This window comes from Nematostella vectensis, chromosome 2 (assembly GCF_932526225.1).
Source record: "Nematostella vectensis chromosome 2, jaNemVect1.1, whole genome shotgun sequence".
Lineage (NCBI taxonomy): Eukaryota > Metazoa > Cnidaria > Anthozoa > Actiniaria > Edwardsiidae > Nematostella > Nematostella vectensis.
Genome location: NC_064035.1, coordinates 14,325,403 through 14,339,448, shown reverse-complemented (window position 1 = coordinate 14,339,448; position 14,046 = coordinate 14,325,403).

Below are 14,046 nucleotides of genomic sequence, written 5' to 3'. Positions count from 1 at the left end.
CCTTTTAAGCCGTTGTCTGGATCTTCCTATATTCCGTTACCGTCGGAGTTAGCGTCCAAGAAGGCGATCATCAATGTTAAGAACGAGAATGATCACGAATGTTTCAAGTGGGCAGTAACCTCCGCTATCTATCCTAAGGAGACACACCCTGAGAGACTGAACAAACAAATGACAGAGAGCTCTAAGAACTTCAACTGGTCAGGAATAGAGTTCCCCATCTCACTGAAACAGATCGACGAGTTTGAGAAGCAAAACCCCCACGCAGTTAACGTCTACGGGTACGAGGGTAGTGTGTATCCCCTAAGAATAAGTAAGAGACATGACACTCGTACGATCAACTTACTTCTCATCTCAGATGATGAGACAAATCATTACTGCTGGATCAAAAACATGAGTAGACTTTTATCCTCTCAGATCGGTGATCACCAACACGCGTCTGAATTTTGTCCGAGGTGCCTGAACTCGTTTTGGTGTAAGAAAGCGTTGGAGAGACATTCTGAGTACTGTTCTAAAAATGAGGAAGTCAAGATTGAAATGCCAAGAGATATAGACGGAAACCCCCTCTACACAAAATTCAGGAGCTTTAACAGAAAAATGCGGGTTCCCTTTGTCGTCTATGCCGACTTTGAGTGCTTCACAGAGAACATAGACACGTGTTCCCCAGATGAGAGTAAAAGCTTCACTAAGCAATATCAGAAGCACAAACCATCCGGCTTTTGCTATCTAATCAAGTGCTTTGACGACAGCATATTTCCACCCACGCTTGTACGGGAGACGCTTCAAGGACCTACCGAGGATGTCGCACAGATGTTCGTAGAGTCTTTAGAGTCAGACATTAAGGAGATTTACGATAAGTTCAGGTTCTCTAAGAGGGTGGAGATGACACAAAGGGACAGAATTGACTATAGCAATGCCACTCACTGCCACATCTGTGAGGGTGAGTTAGGAGGGGACAAGGTTTTAGATCATTGCCACCTTACAGGGAGGTACAGAGGTGCTGCTCACAACGAATGCAACCTAAAACACAAAATTCCAAAGTTCTTTCCTGTTCTCTTTCACAACCTGTCTGGATACGATTCACACCTGTTTATCAAGAACCTCGGTGAGTCGGAGGGTAAAATAGACTGCATACCTAATAACGAGGAGAAGTATATCTCTTTCACAAAACAGGTTGTGGTCGACAGGTTTACGAACAAAGAGGGCAAACAGGTTGATGTCAAGCGCGATATCAGATTCATCGACAGTTTTAAGTTCATGTCGACAAGCCTTGACAGTTTAGTGAGTAATCTACCAAAAGAGTCTTTCAAGAACCTCACGACTTACTATGAGGGAGAACAATTAGGGTTGTTGTTGAGAAAGGGCGTCTTCCCATACGACTGGTTCGGCGACTTTGGCAAACTAGACGTGACCCAACTTCCACCTAGAGAGAAGTTCTACTCGAGACTCAACGACACAGACATATCGGAGGGGGATTACCAACACGCGCAAAAAGTGTGGGAGACCTTTGAGATGAAGACCATGAGGGATTACCACGATCTCTATCTTGTGTCGGACGTGCTCCTGTTGGCAGACGTTTTCGAGAACTTTAGAGATGTCTGTCTCGAGAACTACGGTCTGGACCCAGCCTGGTACTACACAGCACCCGGACTGGCTTGGGATGCAGCCCTAAAGATCACAAGGGTAGAGTTGGAGTTGCTGACCGATTGCGATATGTTACTAATGTTTGAGGAGGGTATTCGCGGAGGTGTCTCCATGATATCCACCAGACATAGTAAGGCAAACAACCCCTACATGAGAGAGTACGATCCCAACCTACCGACAAAGTACATTACCTACCTAGATGCAAACAACTTGTACGGCTGGGCGATGAGTAAACCTCTACCCACTCACGGGTTCAGATGGATGACTGACCAAGGGCTTACAGGCTGGAGAGACTACCCGTGCGTCTTAGAGGTTGACTTGGAGTATCCTCGCCATCTCCATGACCTGCATAATGACTACCCGCTAGCCCCAGAGAGCATCAAGATTGGCAAAGTAGACAAGTTGATCCCAAACCTTAACAACAAAACAAAGTACGTCGTCCACCATGAGACTCTGAAACTTTACGAAAGTCTTGGTCTAAAAGTCACCAAGATTCACAGGGGTATTGCCTTCGAAGAGTCTGCGTGGCTAAAACCCTATATTTACCTAAACACCAACCTTAGGGCAAAAGCGACAAACGATTTTGAGAAAGATTTTTTCAAGTTAATGAACAACTCTGTTTTCGGGAAAACCATGGAGAACATCAGGAACAGGGTGGACATTCGGTTGGTGACGGACGAGAAGCAGGCCAAGAAGCTCATATCAAAGCCGAACTATCAACATCGCACCATCTTTTGCGAGAATCTAGCCGCCATCCACATGAAGAAGACAAAGCTATCTTCAACAAGCCTGTCTACTTGGGCATGTCCATTCTGGACCTGAGTAAGACGCTCATGTACGATTTCCACTACAACTTCGTCAAGCCCAAGTACGGTGAGGATGCAAAGCTCTTATTCACTGATACTGACAGCCTGATGTATGAGATCGAGACGAAAGACTTTTACGAGGACATCAGCGGGGATGTGAGGTCCATGTTCGACACCAGCAACTTTCCGAAGGGTCACCCATCTGGTATTGAGGTGGGTGTGAACAAGAAAGTCATCGGAATGTTTAAAGATGAGGCTGGGGGCCAGCAAATTACAGAATTTGCAGGACTGAGAGCCAAACTTTACTCATACAAGATGGGTGAAGGTAAAGAAGAAAAGAAATGCAAGGGCGTCAAGAGAGCAGTCGTCAAGAAGAGCATCGGTTTCGATGACTACAAGGATTGCTTATTTGGTAAGAAACCTCAGATGAGACTTATGAATGTCATCAGAAGTCATAAGCATGATGTTTACACTGAAACGGTGAACAAGGTCGCTCTATCTCATGAGGATGACAAGCGAATCATCTGTGACGATGGCATCCACACCTTCGCTCACGGTCATTTCAAAACTGCGGCTGGTGGTAGCTCAGTATCTTCAGGAACGACTTGAAGTTCTTCCCTAACGAACGACCTCCTTGGAGCACCTTCAGAGAGGTAATACAACACAGGCTGCCCAACCGAAACAACACTGCGTGATAGATCAAACACTTTTAAACTCCAAATAGGATCTGTGGCTCGTCTGCGTTCACCTCCTTCCTCTTCTCCAGGAGCTAATAGATATCTAACTCTAACCCCCGGTGGTAGTCTAACTTCGTCAAGTCCAACGGCTCGCTTATACGCTGGAGGGTCAATATCAACCTCTTTCAAAGCAATAGATTTTGCGGGCTCTTTGCCGGTGATTCTTATAGGCTGACTATTCAGAGTTTTCAAAACACCTGGCAATCGTTTCACCCAAACTCTGGACCGATCATCGCTAATCATTTCTTGAGCATACTGATGAGAAAACAACCTCTCCGCCAGTGTTCTATTGGCGCGTTCGACAAAAGCCTGTGCGCGATGGTTCCCAGCCTCGCTTCGCTGGATGGTAACCCCCTTCTTTTTCATAATCTTCGTTACCTCTCCCATAAATTCTGTCCCCGGGTCGACAATCACCGTATGAGGCCATTTAAGTTTTCTGGAGTATATCTTTTCAAACCCTTTAGCAATTCCACTCGAGTCCTTGGTAGTCAGTGCTTCTGCATCTTTATATCTCGAGGCAATATCAATCACGACCAACGCGTAACGGTAGGTTTTTCTGCCTACGTTATCGTGGGGCATAAACAACAGATCGGCTTGGTGAATCTGATTAGGTTTATTCACGGTCCAGTGCGGTCTGGGAACATACTTTGGGGTTGGGAGGTAGATCTGCCACAACGCCTGTTTTTCAAGCCACTTCTTAGCCTCGGCTTCACTGACTTTAGCGACACTAGCTAACTTAGAAATAGCTGAATACCCTTTCCAGTATCCGTCGGCGGAATAGTATATTTTTGATAACCTGCTTTCGTTACTCATTTAAAGATTATCTCTCTTTTCTTAAAATAAAAGATGGCACAAGCGATATCAGAAAAAATTAACCCAAACAGGATCCCACGGGAACCCTTCGGCCTGAAAGCGGAATCGTCGCTGAATCGGATTACATTCAATCCCTCATCGGCAAGTCCTGGAGAAACCCTCTATATAAATATTCCAAAACTTGCAGAGAATGTAGTGATTGTTCCAGGTAGTGTATCCTTACTATTTGACTTAGACGTCGCAGGACACGCGAATAATACTCTCGTCAACAACGTTGGTCGAAACCTAGTGTCAAGACTCAAGATTCTTTTCGGCGGAGAAACACTACAGGATACTCAAAGATACGATCTCTTTCAAACCTATCACGACTTATACTTACAAGCTGAAGACCGTGAGGATAGAATAAAACAAGGTATCTCCTCTGAAAACATGAGGAAGCTCAGGACAAATGCAGGTGATAAAGTGACCTCAGATGCTAAGGAAGTAGCTCTTGCAACAGTTCACAACACCAAGTACTGCATTCCACTCGACCATCCTATTCTCAGCGAGCATGGGGCCTTTTATCCAAAGGCGTTACCTCATCCGCTAACCTTTGAAATTACTCTAGCCCCAGTTTCCGATGTCGTTATTTATGCTGACACGGTCAAGGCTCCAACGTACACCATCACAAACCTCGAGTTGGAATATGCTTGCATCTCAAGTGAATACTTGGCTCGTGAGGCGTTGTCGGCTTATCAGGTTGGTAGAGGATTCTTTTACGAGAACGTCATTCTCCACAAAACGTTCACCATTTCCAAACCTAATGATAGTGTCATAAACGAGCACATTAATCTGCCGAGGAGGTCAATGACAGGGATATTGTGCCTGTTCACAGAGGGCTACACCGGAGGAACGAGAGATTCCGAAAAGTTTGTCAATCCAAATATCACATCGATCAACATTAATGTGGATGGCATGCCAAACCGTCTCTACTCCAAGGGAATGACACCGCCGGACCTCTGGGAGTCGGTAAAGAAACGTTTCGGTAGAGAGGGTGTCAAGCAAAAGGATTTTTACGCTAATAACAAGTTTGCTCTGTGGATCGACTTGAGGGCACACCCAGATAACAGCATTCACGGAGGAGGTCTGGTCTTGAACAACACGCGGGACGGAGTAAAACTCGAGATGAAACGAAAAGTTGGAGGAACGGGAAACATCACCTGCTACATGTTTGTAGTAGCCGACGCGTTGATGGAGGTTATGAACTCGAATTTGAGAGCAATCATGTATTAAAAAGGACTTGTGTGATAATACAAAAAGAATGGAAGAATTACGGGAAAAAGTTCCTTTTCATTGTATTATCACAGGACCTACTAATTGTGGGAAGACAAAGTACCTCACGGAACAGCTCCGAGGGCCGTTCCGCAATGTGTTTGAATACATTGTGTTGATTTGTCCGACTTATGCGAAAAACAAGTCCTATCATAGATTTGCTCACGGAGATAAACGTTTCTTGGTATTATCACCAGATGCTAGTAACACCGATGAGATTAACGAGTTACTAACAGATTGTGCGGTGCTATTTTCTGGTACAAATACGTTACTCGTTTTGGATGACTGTGCTGTATCGAAAGATCTAAAGCAACGCTCGAACAAGTTTATCGATCTAGCGTTCTCAGGGAGACACGATGGGTTATCAGTGTGGGTATTGACGCAACAATTAACATCCATAGCAAAGCCCTTTCGTGATAACGTCGCCTGTGTGGTTACATTCCATAATCCATCTCAAATTGGCACCAAAACACTGTTTGAAGATTATGGGGGTGACTTAGACGTCGAGACTCGTAAAAAGTTTGTAGAACTGCTGAAAACTGAAAAGTATTCCAGACTCTGTTTCTGCCTACGACATCCATTCCAACGTTATTTGGAGGTTCCTGCCACGCGGTGAGCCCTGATTAGAGAAAAGTTGGAGAGCTCGAGGGGCTGGCCCCTCGAAGTGGTTTAAAAACATCTTGGTCTACTTACAAAATAAGATGGCAAGCATTGAGGATTATATGGAAGAGGAGCCTAAGTCTAAGGGGAGCTCGAAGGGCGAGCCTCTCGAAGACGATGTTGAAGTCAAACGAGAATCGCTGGCTATTCTCGCATCTCTTGGGACTACAAAGGAATTTCTTGGTGTCGGTATGAGTCTTGGTGATATCAAGAAGCTCTCGGCGAAAGACGTCGAGAAATACTTTGTCCGCTACCAGACCGTCTTAGGCAAGCAAGTTACTGATGGATTAGTAGAATCAGCACTTCAAGTAGTGTCTCAAGTCATTCCCTATGTGGTTCCTGTAGATGACACCGAAGCGCTTAGCAAAGACTTACAGAACGACGAGTTGGTTAAACGCGAATTGTCAAACTTTGCAGGTCTCTTGGTGTTGAAGGGAGGAAGGATGGTAGCACTTGCTAGTGCCCTCTTTCGGGTCGCTAAGCATGTTAAACTAACACCTTCACAGGAGACTTCCAACAAACTTCAAGAAGTTTCAAGCACAACTGAGCAAACTCTTGAGCACGCCTAAGCAAGCTCTTGAGCAAACTACTAAGACGTCATTTAAAGATTATGTTTCTTATTGTAAATCGAAATAAGAAATGTCTGACGAAAATCAAGAGGTTGAACAGATTACTAGGAACCCACAACCAACAAAAAGCAAGGAGAAAGATCCTAAAAAAGTCGCCGCTGGTAAGAAAGTTGCCGAATATAATAGGAGGGCTAGAGAAGCACTCGCTAGGGAAATGGAACGTGACGCGGAGGCGAGTTCAGAAGACGCTACACGAGCAGAGACGCCCCACCGCAAAGCGGACGCTTGGATCCCAGAGCTATCGTTTACAACTGTACTGTCTCTAGTTGGAATAGGGTTTACCGCATTGGATATGTATATGCGTTTTTACAAAAAGAAAGAGGGCGAACCGTCTAAGATTAACGTCAACGAGACCGAAACTCTCGAGAGACCCACCCCCCACCTAGGGGGAGCTCGAGGGGCTATCCTCCCGAACGCGACGCCGAAAATAGGAATGTTGTGATTTAAAGATTATCTGAATCTGTAATAAATAAAATCATGTCAACTGAAAACAAACTTGTGAAAACGATCACCGACTCAGCAGTCATTGTCGGATTGGCCGCCGGCGTGGGTTATCTCGCTAAAAAGGCTATGAAAGAATCATTTATCAGCGACCCTTCATCGAGTGTTACAAACTATGCTAAATGGGTTGCTGTCCTGTCCGGTAGTATGTATCTGAAAGATTATCTGGAAACACAAAAGATTTTGCCAAAACCGCTGTAGGCGACTTAAAGATCTTATAGATTGATTAATAAATGGCGAGTATAGCATTTATGATTGGTGGGGCTATTCTTAATGCGACGGCATTTGTTGGAGGGAGTTACCTAGCAAGATACTTATCTTCTGATGCTACTCATGTTGATAAAGAAAAAATAAGACACGATAAAGCGCTTGAAAAGTATCAACAAGCAATGGGTGATTGGCAGAAAAAAAGACAGGAATACCAGGATTGGTTGGGGGAAGAATATAATAATAAACTTCGTGCAGACCAGAATGATAAGGAGACCGATCAGGCTTTCAAACTATACGCTCAAACACATCCAGATTTTGATTTGAAAGAGCCTGAGCTCTCAGATTACTACAGACCAAGTAGCAACCAAAAGATGGGAGAGATGGCGTACGTTGGAGGTGGAATGGTAGCTCTTGGCTATGTGGCGAGTAAATGGCTCTGAGCATATTCGGTGTAAAGATCACTTAAAGATTTCTTATTTTCAAACAAAATAAGAAATGGATATAGATTTTGATCCCACAACAGAAGAAGGTAGAGAAGATTTGAATACTACTGTAGACGAAGATTATGATTCTCTTATCCCAAACGATGGTGAGGGAAGAGAATCATGGAATGAAAGGATTTCAAATAGATTTGGTAGAGGTGCAAGCTATGTGAGTAGGAGGTTGATTGATTTATGGAAAACACGAAACCCTGGGAGGGTTGTCCCCGAATACATGGAACTACAGAATATGGGAGGTTCTTCTTCAACGGACACACTTAGGGTAAACCTTTTGTTATCGAAATATCCAGATCTTGATGAAAATTTAGTTCAGATTTCAACGGATGAAAGAGGAAAACAATTCATTTCCTTCTTTTCTGCAAGAAAAGGTGGTTGGACTAGACCAGAAAGGTTGTATAATGAGGATAAAACGGTGCGGAAGAGTGTTGACACCAAAATCAGATCCGGAAAGTACAAGCAAATTCAGATTCAACTCGATGAACTAGACGCTACAGCTAATACACTCAGAGAAGAAGAAGAGAGAAACACCGAGCAAATGAGAAAAAATAATGAGGAACGAAGTGAAACAACTAACCAAGAAAGACTAAGAGCTATAGATCGTAAAAATGAAGAGCTCAGCGAAAGAAATTCTGTCATAGATGAGACTTTGGAAGAGAATCAATTGGAGAGAGAAAATCTTGAAGAGAGAATGTCGTTGAAAGATCGTGTCAAAGCGATTTTTAAGAAATACGGATTTACAGTCGCTGCTGTTTTAACTGCCACTGGTGTTACAGTTGGTGTTATTGTAAGCAATCTGAAAGCTGGGCTGACTAGTGTTGCAAAAGGTGTTGGAAATGGTCTGAAAACAATAGGCAAAAAATTAGGAGAAATACTCCCAGGAATGGTTGGTGCTATAGCTAGTTTCATATTTAGAACGGCAGGTGAAGCTGTTGGCTTTTTAGCTAAAAACGCATGGCTTCTCATCGTCGCTGTCGTCCTGTATTTCGTAGAACGGTTTAAAAGGAGACGGAAATCATAACAAATGGTATTACTCTACATTGAAGGAAAAGTTGCTGACTTTACTGTCTATTTAGAACAACCTATTGAAAAGCCGCGGTTTATCGCGCTGCGAGGATGTGCGTTTCATAATCGTTGTAACAGTCTCTCAAGCGAGGGAACGGTCTCCGACGGTGAGAACATTATCCTTAGGATCCCCGCGGGGCAGTATACGATCGAGACGCTAAAACGTCAAATAGATGGGGGTATGCGTCTTGGTGAAAAGTCAGTCTCTATTAGAGACTCGTCACTCGAAGTTCATCGGAACGTCGTGTTGAATGAGCCGCTCGCCTGCCTGTTAGGACTCAAGACCAGGGAGCTGGAAGCAAACACTCGCCACGAGATAAAGATGATAGGTCACGAGACTATTTTTATCCACTGCGATCTTGTGAACGCGTCTGACTCCCTCCAACAAGGGGCGCCCTCACAAATCCTAACATCTATAGAGCTTGATGAAGGAAAGATATACCTTAATCCACACGATCCGATACAGGTCAGTACCACATCAGTCGGTTACGTGAGTAGTCTCCGTTTTAGTGTAAAGGACGGTGACGGAAATACAATAGAGCGTGGCCTCTACCCGATACGTCTAATCTTAGAAATTACTTAAAGAATAGCCTCTCTCCATAATAACACTATGGAAGAATACAATTCAATCTACCCAAATGTACCACAACGTGGTGATAACTTCAGACTCCAAAAGACCCACGATGTTTTGGGAAGTTTGGAGCAAGAAGTTAAACATTACGAGAATGTGAGGAAAAAGTATAAACGAGCGCAGAGTGTGTTTTCAAAGGTAAGTGTGGGCTTAGGACTCGCATCCGTCATTCTTGGGTCTAGTGGTTTAGGAACTTCTCTGTCAGGTTTGGGTATCGTCGTTGGAGTTCCGTTAGGCGCTTTGGCCGGTGTTTTCGGTCTTACGTCTGTAGGCTGTGCGGCGGTTTCTAAACGACTGTCGCGAAAAGTCTCTAAGCACGACCAAACGGCGGCGATGGCAGGGGCAAAGGTGAATAGCATACGTGATTTGGTTTCTAAAGCTTTGAAAGACAACAAAATATCAGATGAAGAGTTTTCATTGATCTTGAATGAGGTGGATAAGTTTGAGGCTCTAAAGCTCCAGATTCGTCAAAAGTCAGGAAAAGAGGACGAAAAAAACGTAAACATCACCAAGCTGAGGGAAACAGTAAGAGAAGAGATTTTGAAAGATCTGGCGAGTCGAGCCGCTCGGTGAAATTTCTGTACGAGAGAACTCCCGTCGGATGGATCTACGAATTGAGATGCGTAAAGGACTGATTTAAAAACATCTTATATGTCATATAAGATGAAGTTTACAGAATTTGTGAAAAGGTACCCCTACTACTCACGCTTCAGGTTCTCTGCCGACGAGCACGGTAATGTGCAATTCGTTTTCAATGGGGACGAATACGATCCATTCGACAAGAATGGGAATCTAGTCAAAACATTATACCACTTCCCCGGTGACAGCTGGAAACCTGAGAATATCCAGGATTTTCTAGTCGCCGACGACACACAAGCATACAAGGAAACGATCCAGCAACTGTTTGGGTTCCCAAAACAATACAGACTAGACGCGCGTGCAGAGTACAAGATATTGCCGTGGGACGAAAACCCTACGAGAAATAATTACGTCTCTTTCGATGTTTTTATAACACCAAAGCTGAAGACACACTTTGTTTTTAGGGACATATTCACCGACAGCGAGCTTGTATTCAGAACAGCAAAGGAGGCTAGTAGGTGGCTCGACGCCTCGAACCTCAGTTATTGGAGTCAAGCCTTGAATTTTGCTATGTTTTGCGCTACTGCTGGATGTGGTGTGACGCGTGACATGATTGACGACTCTCAAGTGGGGTCATTCTACAGATTTCACATCATTTTCACTATCAGACGAATATTAAACGAGCTACAATGTCCTCTTCCGAAAGATAAGCTCTTCAGTTGGAATAAAAACTTTTACAGCGAAGCGGCTTACCAAAAACTAAGAACAGAATTCCGAACTGGTGACGATTTCCGGTTCCTCGGGCCGATAAATTATGGGTTAGGGAACGTTTATAATTATGATTATCACGGCTTGTCATCTTCTAACGACAAGTATAAGCCTTATGGCACCATTGATCAATTACACGACGAATGGGACGCTGCCAAAAGCGACCACGAACACATGAATCACTTTGAGATCGAGTACCTGAAAGACCTTAGAACTGGGTTTCAGTATGAGTGGTTCTTTCCGGAAAAATCAATGGGGTTAACCAAAGCTGGGTTGTCTAGAATAAATCAGAGCATCGAAGCCTTTGTTTACTGTATTCTAGGCGCGCAAGTTCAGACCCGGTCGTCAATCGTTGGTGACAGCGGTTCAGCTCAGGAAACGAAACAGGTCTTCACGAAACTCTTTGAAAGCGCGGTGGTGGAAAACAGTATATCGAAAAGTATACAACGGTATCAGTTTGCTTTACAACAGGCGAGACAAAAACTAGACCTGGCTTTCGCCCTCGGCTGTTGGTTAAGTCCATCGTATCTTGTGATAAATAACAACACTTCGATCGCTGGCTATAATAACAAGTTACAAAAAGCCACCACTGATATGAAACTGGGGCTGAATCCGATAAATAACGAGATAAAAACGATCCCAAAACATAATATGGGTCACTCAAAGATTGTGTTACCTCATACCGAGTCAGTCACGGCTCACAAACTGGAACCGGAGGCGAAAACAGACTCAAAGCCGGACGTGATTAAACCCACGAACACACAGCACGAAACTAACCTCGTCATGATCACAGCCTTTACGGCTGGTTTAGCTTGGTATCTATTCCGGTAGCATGCGGGGTGCATGTGGACGGATGTGACGTACCGCAAGAAGACAATACCTGTTCACGTGCTAAACAATAGACTGCATACCAGACCACCCTGGCGACCGCGAACTCTCAATGTAAATACAAAACCTATTTTCAGAATCGCTAGTTGTTAGGGTGATTAGGAATGTATGTGTTTTGTAACGTGAGGCGCGTTACAAAACTGAGTGGGTCAATGTTAATTTCCGTTACACGTTCTGCAATGATGCTTTTGTCTATCGTGTTCGCATATTTGAGACCCCCCGCATAACTTACAAAAGGGTCTCTGTTTGCTGTGTTCACACATCCCTTTCCCCTTGCAGTCTTTACAGACATATCTTGCTCGTCTGTGCTCACAAATGCTACCACCGTTACATTCTCTGCACCGCGTCTTTCTCCGGTTGTGAGGGCAGATTTGCGATCCGTGACAATCTTTGCAATAATATTTCACTCTGCCATGAAGACACTTATAATCCGTTGTTCGCTTTACGGGGGATACTTTCGGGCCTTTCACCGTTTGGTTCTCCATTTCTATCAAACCGGCCATGTCCTTAAATCACTTTTCAAAAAATTTTTAGGTGTGAGCTAAAGCCGGTTGGTAGTATGAGGTGTTAAAAACCAATCTACGAACGGTAAACTATCCCATCTTGACCGTTCGAACGCCTCGCATCGCGTCCCTAACCTTTCCTCTTCTGCCCACATCATAAGATACATCTGGTAGTCCAACTCGCGAACGAAATCTCTATCAACCACAAAGGTTTCACCTCTAAGAAACGAGGCGAATACATCACCACCCTCGTCAATCAACGGGAAGATTTCACGTCGCGTCTCGGTATCATTCTCACCGCCAAACAGTCCAAGGTAAACTAAAAATTTCACTTCACGCGGGAAATCCCGCACGGTCGGCAAGCTATACTCGTTGCGACTCTCGTCTACGGCTTGCTGAATCCCCGTCTCCATCATGAACTCTAATGCTTTCTCTCTGAACCTCGACCCTACACTTAGGCAGTAGGCATGAAACGATTCGCACTCCCTCCTGTGATCTTCATAATCGAAAGATTCTTCGTCGGAGAGCTCTTTGTATCCAATACTCATAATATCCAGGTCACATACGCATAGCTTATCGCTCACTAAAGGTCTCCTACATACTGGACAGGCCGCAGAGCGGAGTCTAAGCACACATTTCAGATGATTTCCGTGCCCGCATTCTAACTCGGCGCTTGTTTCTTTTTGCACCTCCTCTAAACAGATCGAGCACAGGATGGGTTCTTCGGGACTACCCGACGGCGGTGGTGGCTGCTCTTCAACCATACGTTTAACCGTTTGTTCCTCCATTTTATTAAACTGTTCATATCTTTAAACCGCTTTTCAATTTTTTTTGACACCACATACCAAAGCATGTCTCTCACGCCTGCCCATCGAAACACTCTTCCAACATTTCCTTCTCTTGCTCATCAAGACACCAATCCCAAAACCTGTCTGGATGCCAGGCTACTGGCATCAGTTCGTCCTCCAGCTTTCTACGGAATCTCACCTTGTGTAGCCTCTCCGGGAGCTCCTCATGCACGAGACCCCAACCCTGCGCCGCACGCAGCACCGCGACAATTTCGTGTAGACCCCAAAACCGTGCGTAACTCATAGGCCCACTGAGATCGGTCGCGCCCCACTCCAAGCACAACCTCACAATCTTAAGGTTACCGGATTGGGTGGCCGAATCTATAACATAGTCCGGGTCAAACTCGCCGAAGTTTTCTCTCAACAACTTTAGAACCTCAACGTGGCCATTGTACGCCGCCTCAGCGGAGGCCCAACCGACATCGACACTGACACCCAAATCTATCAATAACTCAACAACCCCCACCTGACCTTCCCCCGCCGCAGTACCCATAGCACCGATCATGGCCTCTTCGTCGTCACAATACTCGTCCATCACCTTCAAAACCTCTACGTGCCCGCCTTTCGCGGCCATGGACGCTGGATATACGAAGTCACAGGCGCCCAACTCACAACACATCTTAACGATCTCGGCGTGCCCATTCTTTGCGGCCTCGACCATCGGCTTTTCGAAATCCGTCGCACCCCAACTCTTACACAACCTCACGGTCTCGACGCACCCCTCCCCCGCCGCGCGCTCCATAGCGTCGTCAAAGTCCGCGGCTCCCCACCTCGCTAAGGTGGCGGCTTGATCCCCCACGGTGAGATTTGTAAGACTCCTAGCACTTTGCATACCCATTTTGTTATTACATCCACGTCTTTAAACCAATTTAATCAAATTTTTTTAGATATGTTAATTTACATCTACTCCGAACTGACAGTTTCCTGGAAATCCTGATTTCCAGAGAAATCAGGAAATA